Here is an 8393-nt window from a genome sequence, read left to right on the forward strand (position 1 = left end):
GGCGGTGGAAAGAGAATGCAGCAGAGGTAGTTGGTCTGAGGGAGAAGGGGTAAGCTTAGGCAAGATAGGAGTGCAGACTTTTTTTTATTGTAACCTTTTTCAATGCTTGTTGTGTGCCAGTGGATAAATAGACAGTGGCTGTTTGGAAGGAGCTGTTCTAAGTCACATTAGCAGCTGATGATCACAGGCTCCCACAGGGAAGGGTCTTGCAAGTGCCTCGTGTTAAGGCAGTTGGAAGCAAAGTGGCTGCCATCTTGGGGTTCAGTCTAAAAGTAGTAAAACTTCAGAATACCACTCAGAGGTAAAGGTAGCAAAATGTGTCAGCTGAAGGGTGCACTTGTGAGGGCCTGCAGAGGAGTACAAGGCACCACTTGCTTTGCAATCATGAGTAGGGTGGGAGAACAGAGAGTTGTAGGTTGGTGACAAAAATAGGATGAACTGCAGAATTGCTCTCTGGGAGAAGTGCAGGTAGAGTTGGAAAGACATGCTGTCAGTTGGAAAGAGTGTCTATGGAGAGAGAAGGTGAAGAGATCACAGGTTTAGCTCACCCCTGAACCATAAACAGTCCTTTCTAAATACAACACACAGGCATTTTAAAAAAATTGAAGAGTCCTATTAGGTATGTTTTGGAAAACAAAAAAACAAGGACCTTTATGATAGATGCACTCATTCTTTCACAACCATTTCATTTTATATATGCTTTCAGTTTTTATACTGTCTACATCATCATTGTAGGAATGTTTCACTGAATTGAGAACAACCTTACACAGCAGGTTTATTTTATTTTTTGAGTATTTCCTTTTCTCAAAAAGATATGAGATGCTCTGGTAAGTGTTTTTTTGGTTGGTTGGTTGGTTTTTTTGGTATATTTGTGTTTGTGTTTAGCTAATAAGTTTGAGATATCCAGATGCCTTTGGCTGCCAGTCAATCTAACCCCATCTTCTTTTTCAATCTGAAGGTATTAAACCTTGCTGTGTGGCATTTTCAGCCATTCGGGCCTGTAGAAAGGGTTTTCGGAAGACACCCTTCTCCCTGTCAGTAAACTGAAGTAGCAAGATACACATTGTAACTCTCCTTTGATTTGAAATATTTGCTATTCCTAATCCTTTATGAATCATAAAAATAGCAGGGGACAGTAAAATTTTATTTTTAGCGTTGCCAGATGTAACTCAGAAAATCTCTCTCAACTTGTAAAATGAACACAATGTAATCTTTATACATGGTACTGTGGGGTTTACACCTTCACCAGATTTAGATGTGTCTGTCTGAAAATTGTAAGTTCTTCTTCGAGTGATTGCTCATATCCATTCCAGTAGGTGTGTGCGCGCCGCGTGCACAGCCGTCGGAGAAAACTTTTACCCTAGCAACACTCGGCGGGTCGGCTGGGCGCCCCCTGGAGTGGCGCCACCATGGTGTCGCATAAATACCCCAGCCGACCCGGCCACCCTTCAGTTCCTTCTTACCGCCCGTGTCAGTCGTTGGAACAGTGGAATGCGGTTTACCTGACCTCCACATTTTCCCTAGCTACTTGCTCGTTCGTGTTACTACTCATAGTTATTTAGTTTTATATAGTTAATTAAATTTGTTATAGTTTAGAGTTATAGTTGTTAGTTGTAGTTTTGGCGGGGTTTGGGGGTTACCCCTACCCCACGCCCGGTACCGTAGCCATGCCTGGCTCGCCGGGTTTTAAGCAATGTGCGGCCTGCCATAGGCCACTGCCGACAGGAGATCCCCACGACTCCTGTCTTAAGTGCCTCGGGGAATCACACTTATCGTCTAAGTGCCCCATTTGCAAGGCTTTTAAGACGCGCACAAAAAAGGAGCGGGACATTAGGCTGCGACAGCTCCTGATGGAAGCGGCGTTAGCACCCTCGCCTTCAGCACCGAGTGCAAACCAACAGGTTAGCACGGCTGCCCCTTCGGCACCGAGCGCGGTCGCCGTGCCTAAGGCTTCCCGGCACCGGCCGCAGACGGCACCGAAGGCAACTCCGCGCCGCTCCCTCTCCCCGAGGTCGAAGTCGGCTAAACCTTGGACGGGCTCCACTACGCCCGCATCGCAGACAGAGACTGCGCCTAAGGCAGACCGCCCGGCACCGACTCCGGCTGTGGCACTGCCTAAACCGGCTCCGTTGACTTCAGCCCCATGTGGGCCGTCGAGTCCGGCGCCTGGAAGCTCCCCGGCATTGGCCGTGGTAGAGCTGATCTCGCCGTCAACCCTGGAGACGTTCTCGGCGGCTAAAGACCTAATTGCCATGACAGACCCGGCGCCGCCCATACGCCCGGCACCGCTGGTGCGCGTGATGCCCTCCCTGGGCAAGCCCATCTTACCCAGGCCGTCGTCTGTCACCGTGCCGGACAACCACCGCACAAGGTCTCGCTCCCGTCTCCGTTTGAGATCACAGCGTCGCTCCCTCTCCTGACGCAGCTCGACTTCGCGGCACCGCTCACCCCGGCACCGATTGCGCTCGCGGCACCGCTCTCAGTCGTGGCACCGCTTCCCACGACACCGGTCGAGCTCCCGGCACCAGTCCACCTCAAGGCGCCGGTCCGTCTCTCGTTCACCGTCCCGCTACTCGCGGCACTGGTCGAGCTCCCGGCACCGTCACAGGCATCGTTCCTCCCGGAGCAGATCTCACCATCGGGGCTCGAGATCCCGGTCGACCTCCCGGCACCGGGCCGGTCGCAGGTCCCAGTCTGGTTCGCGGTATCGCTCTGCGTACCGACACCGGTCCCCACGGCCCCGAGGTGCGAGATCCATAGGCACCTCAGCGCCGACGTTTGCTGCTCCTCCATGGCCATCCCGACAGGCTTCTGGCTCCTCTCAGGCGGACAGCTACTATGACCAGGACCGTGATACCGAGATGCCCACGGGACTTTTCCAGGACGCACCTCAGGACCCAGGGCCTCAACAGTGGTCCTTTTGGACACCCTGGGCATACCATCAAGCCCAGGGGTGCTCCTCCGGTCCCGGCCCCCACGGCTGTTGTCAGAGCGCAGAGCACCGGAGGCCACCATATCCCCGCCCCCCTCCAGACGAGTCAGAGGAACATATTGCCCATCCTCCAGACTCCCCTGGGCATTTGGAGCAGCACCCACCGCAGGAACAGGGTGCCATGCAGGACCCTCTCGTTCCAGGGATATCTTCCTCCTCTTCCCCGGACGAGGCTGTGGCAGGGACCTCTTCTTTGGGACCTCCGCCAATAGACTTAAGGCCCACCAGGACCTTCTTCGCAGGGTGGCCCTTAATATCAACCTCCCAGTGGAGGAAGTCCCGGAGGTAGAGGACCCAGTAGTGAGCATCCTAGCCACAGATACCCTGACGCGCGTGGCACTGCCGTTCATCTGACCATTCAGGCTACTGCCGACACTCTCTGGCAGTCCCCAGCCTCCATTCCACCGACGGCAAGGGGGTTGAGAGGAAGTACATGGTACCCTCCCAGGGGTACGAGTACTTGTATGTCCACCCTCCCCCTCCTCTTTAGTTGTACAGTCGGTGAACGAGAGGGAGCGCCATGGTCAACAGACGCCCGCCCCAAAGTCCAAGGAGGCGAGGCGGATGGACCTTCTGGGGCGCAAGGTGTATTCGGCAGGTGCCCTTGCACTCCGAGTGGCCAACCAACAGGCTCTCTTGAGCCGGTACAATTACAATACCTGGGCGGAGGTTGGCCGTGTTACTGAACTGCTGCCCCCTGACTCTTGCCAGGAGTTTGGCGGCTTTCGTAGAGGAGGCAAGAAAGTCGGCAGGACCTCTCTCCAAGCCTCCCTTGATGCGGCCGATCGGCTGCCAGGACTGTGGCCTCAGGCATCACGATGAGGCGTATCTCCTGGCTCCAGGTCTCCAACCTACCACCGGAGCTGGCAGTACACCATACAGGACTTACCCTTTTGAGGGCAAGGGTTTGTTCTCAGACAAAACAGATCCTTGGCTACAAAGCCTAAAGGACAACGGGTCATCATGAGGTCGCTCGAGATGCATACCCCCGTGACCCAGCGTAGACCCTTTAGGCCCCAACCCCGCCGCCCCCGTATTTCCCGCCGCGAAATAGACAGGACTTCAACAGGAGGCGAGGGCGGGGTGGGCGCAGGCGCCAGTCCGGCCCCCACAAAGGGCAAAATCAAGGGCCCTCTAAGGCCCCACCAGGACCCAAGGGCAGCTTTTGAAGGTGCGCCCGGAGACGGCTTACCAGCCTCGACACAGGATCCTTTTCCCCCTTTCTCCAACCGCCTTTCCTACTTCCTCCCGGCATGGTCACAAATTACTTCAAGACCTGCGGGTGCTACACACGGTGAAGCAAGGATACCACCTCCAATTTGCTTCATCCCCGCCTTTCCATCCCCCTTCCCAGCCCCTCTTCAGGACCCCTCTCACGAGCAAATCCTCTTGCACGAGGTGCAGTCTCTCCTCGCCGCAGGAGCCATAGAGGAGGTTCCGGTACCCGAGAGGGGCAAGGGTTTTACTCCTCCGCTATTTTTTTTAAATTCCCAAGTCCAAGGGAGGCCTCCGGCCGATTCTGGACCTGCAGGGACTCAACAAGTGGCTGCTCAAGTTGAAATTCCGCATGGTCTCCCTGGGAACTATTATCCTGTCTTTGGATCCCTGGTAACTGGTACGCCGCCCTCGACATGAAGGACGCGTACTTCCACATTGCGATCTTTCCCCCGCACAGGAAGTACCTTCGGTTCACAATCAACCAGCAGCACTTCCAATTTGCTGTCCTCCCCTTTGGCCTGTCTACGGCCCCGAGGGTATTCACAAAGTGCATGGCAGTCGTCGCTGCACACCTCCGCAGGCAGCAGATACATGTGTTCCCGTATCTGGACGACTGGCTCATCAAGGGCGCCTCTCAAGCCCAGGTCCGTCAGCACGTTTCTGTGATCACGGACCTCTTCGCCCGCTTGGGCCTCCTACTCAACGTGGAGAAGTCCACGCTGGTTCCAACACAGCGGCTGGACTTCATAGGGGCGACCCTGGACTCCTCCCTCGCCAGAGCCTACTTGCCCCAGGCCCGTTTTCAAGCAATCACCTCCATTGTCCGGGGCTTGCAGGCCTCTCCTTTCACCTCGGCTCGCACCTGCCTCGGTCTGCTGAGGCATATGGCCGCATGCACCCACGTTACCAAGTACGCCAGGCTCCGCATGCGGCCCTTTCAAATGTGGCTCCACTTGGTCTTCCGCCCGAACAGGGACCCCATGGACGTGCTGGTCACGATCCCTCCGGGTCCCCTACGCTCCCTCGACTGGTGGCTGGACCCGTCTCTGGTTTGTGCGGGGATGCCCTTTCATCCGCAGCAGCTGTCACTGACCCTGACGACGGACGCGTCGTCCCTCAGCTGGGGGGCCCATCTAGGTCGCTTACGGACCCAGGGCCGTTGGTCAGCCCAAGAGCTCAACCTCCACATAAATGTCCGGGAGTTGAGAGCCGTTCATCTAGCCTGCCAGACATTCCAACAGCATCTTCATGGCCGTTGTGTTTCGGTGTTCACGGACAACACAACGGCCATGTACTACATCAACAGGCAAGGAGGGACCCGCTCGTCTCCCCTGTGTCAGGAGGCCATTCAACTGTGGGACTTCTGTGTGGCCCTCCAGGTGGACCTAGTAGCATCCTTCCTCCCGGGAGTCTGGAACACCCTGGCGGATCGGCTCAGCAGGTCCTTCCTCTGCCACGAGTGGTCAATGCGGCTGGACGTCATTTATTCCATCTTCCACAGGTGGGGGTTTCCCCTCATAGACCTGTTCGCCTCCCACTCGAACAGGAAGTGCCAGGAGTTCTGCTTATTCCAGGGCCTCTTCCCCGGCTCAATAATGGACGTGTTCCTTCTGCCCTGGAACCACCGCCTGCTTTATGCCTTCCCGCCGTTTCCTCTGGTACGCAGGGTCCTGCTGAAGCTCCGCAGAGACAAGGCGCAGCTGATCTTGATCGCGCCTGCGTGGCCCAGACAGCCCTGGTACACCACCCTCCTGGACCTGTCAGTGGCTGCTCCGATTCCCCTCCCCTGTATCCCGGACCTGATCACTCAGGACCATGGGAGGCTTCGTCACCTGGACCTGCGGGCCCTCCACCTCACGGCGTGCCTCCTGCGTGGCTGAGCGCTGAGGAGTTGTGCTGTTACGCTCCGGTACAGCACATTCTCCTTAGTAGCAGGAAGCCTTCCACTCGTCGGATGTATGTCGCCAAATGGACGCACTTCACAGCCTGGTGCGCGTCTCAGGACATTTCTCCATTAGAGGCATCGATCCCCACGACCTTAGACTACCTCTGGCACCTTAAGCAGCAGGGCCTAGCAACTTCCTCTCTGAAGGTGCACCTGGTAGCCATATCCACCTTCCATCCGGGAGAGGGTGGTCATTCCATGTTCTCTCACCCAGTAGTCTCTCGCTTCATTAAGGGCCTGGAGCGTACCTATCCCCCAGCTCGTCACCCTGCCCCCTCCTGGGACCTCAACTTGGTCCTAAACAGGCTTATGTCACCGCCCTTTGAGCCGCTCGCAACTTGCTCGCTCCTCTACCTCTCGTGGAAGACGGTCTTCCTCGTGGCTATTACCTCAGCCAGGCGGGTCTCCGAGATCAGAGCCCTCACTGTGAACCCTCCGTATACTGTCTTCCATAAAGACAAAGTACAACTGCGACCTCATCCGGCGTTCCTCCCTAAGGTGGTGTCTGCCTTCCATACTAGCCAGGACATCTTTCTCCCGGTTTTCTTCCCGAAGCCTCATGCTTCTCGGCGGGAACAGCAGCTACACACCTTAGATGTGCGCAGAGCGCTGGCTTTCTATATTGAAAGAACCAAGCCCTTCCGGAAGTCTCCGCAGCTGTTTGTGGCGGTTGCGGAGCGGATGAAAGGTCTGCCAGTCTCCTCCCAGAGGATTTCCTCCTGGGTAACTGCCTGTATTCGCACATGCTACGAGCTAGCTCATGTTCCCTTGGGACGCCTTACGGCGCACTCTACTAGAGCTCAAGCTTCCTCAGCGGCCTTCCTGGCGCACGTGCCCATCCAAGAGATTTGCCGTGCTGCGACCTGGTCATCGGTCCACACTTTCGCCTCGCACTATGCGTTGGTGCAACATTCTCGAGATGACGCAGCCTTTGGGGCGGCAGTACTCCAGGCTGCAACGTCTCACTCCGACCCCTCCGCCTAGGTAAGGCTTGGGAATCACCTACTGGAATGGATATGAGCAATCACTCGAAGAAGAAAAGACGGTTACTCACCTTTGTAACTGTTGTTCTTCGAGATGTGTTGCTCATATCCATTCCACACCCACCCTCCTTCCCCACTGTCGGAGTAGCCGGCAAGAAGGAACTGAAGGGTGGCCGGGTCGGCTGGGGTATTTATGCGGCGCCATGGTGGCGCCACTCCAGGGGGCGTCCAGCCGACCCGCCGAGTGTTGCTAGGGTAAAAGTTTTCTCCGACGGCTGTGCACGCGGCGCGCACACACCTACTGGAATGGATATGAGCAACACATCTCGAAGAACAACAGTTACAAAGGTGAATAACCGTCTTTTATTGTAGAATGTCTGAAGCGATCCTGGCTGCTCCTTTTAGAGCCCTGGCTAAGCATTCGCCTTTCATGGTCATAGTGCTGCACCAGTAAATCCAACAGGCGGTTGCTACTAACATGCCTGGATTGGTACAGTCTTTCTGGGCTAGGAATGTTTCAGGCATTAGTAATTCAGAGCTTCTCCAAGGTTTTCTACAGGCCCAAAAAAGCCTTTTTTCCCCTCAGGCAGGCCAGGGACTTTACTAGCAGACCTCTATTTAAATCTTTTCCAGGACTGGGATTATCTCAACAATGAGTAAGAATCTTCTCACTCAATGATTTTCTACCTATAAATTTATAGAAGTGTTTGATCCCCTCAGTTCTTTACAGAATGCTTTGTTTCTTCCAGTATCTGGAACAATCATTTCTTTTTCATCTCTTGTTTAATCAGAGAAATGAAAAAGAGGAAGATTGTGGACCTCTGTAGGACCTTGCTACACTAGTTTTTGATGTGGAGTTAACTTTTCCCAGAAGGGAGTGAGCACTAGTACAGCCCTCATACATTCAACTCTATTGCAGGGACTAAGTAACTTCCACATTCAAAGAAAGTTAGAAACAATGATGCTGTTGCAGCTCAGCAAGCCATAGGTGTTAGAGAATCTAGGCTGTGAAATGTTTCAGAGTGGTAGCCATGTTGGTCTGTATAAGCAAAAACAATGAGGAGTCCTTGTGGCACCCTAAGAGACTAACAAATTTATTTGGCCATAAGATTTTTGTGGGCTAGAACCCACTTCATCAGATGCATGGAGTGGAAAATACAGGAGCAGGTATAAATACATGAACTGATGTGAGTTGCTTTACTAAGTGTGAGATCAGTCTGAGACAATTCAATTAACAGCAGGATACCAAGGGAGG

Source organism: Chelonoidis abingdonii, chromosome 3 (genome assembly GCF_003597395.2).
Source record: "Chelonoidis abingdonii isolate Lonesome George chromosome 3, CheloAbing_2.0, whole genome shotgun sequence".
Taxonomy (NCBI): Eukaryota; Metazoa; Chordata; order Testudines; family Testudinidae; genus Chelonoidis; species Chelonoidis abingdonii.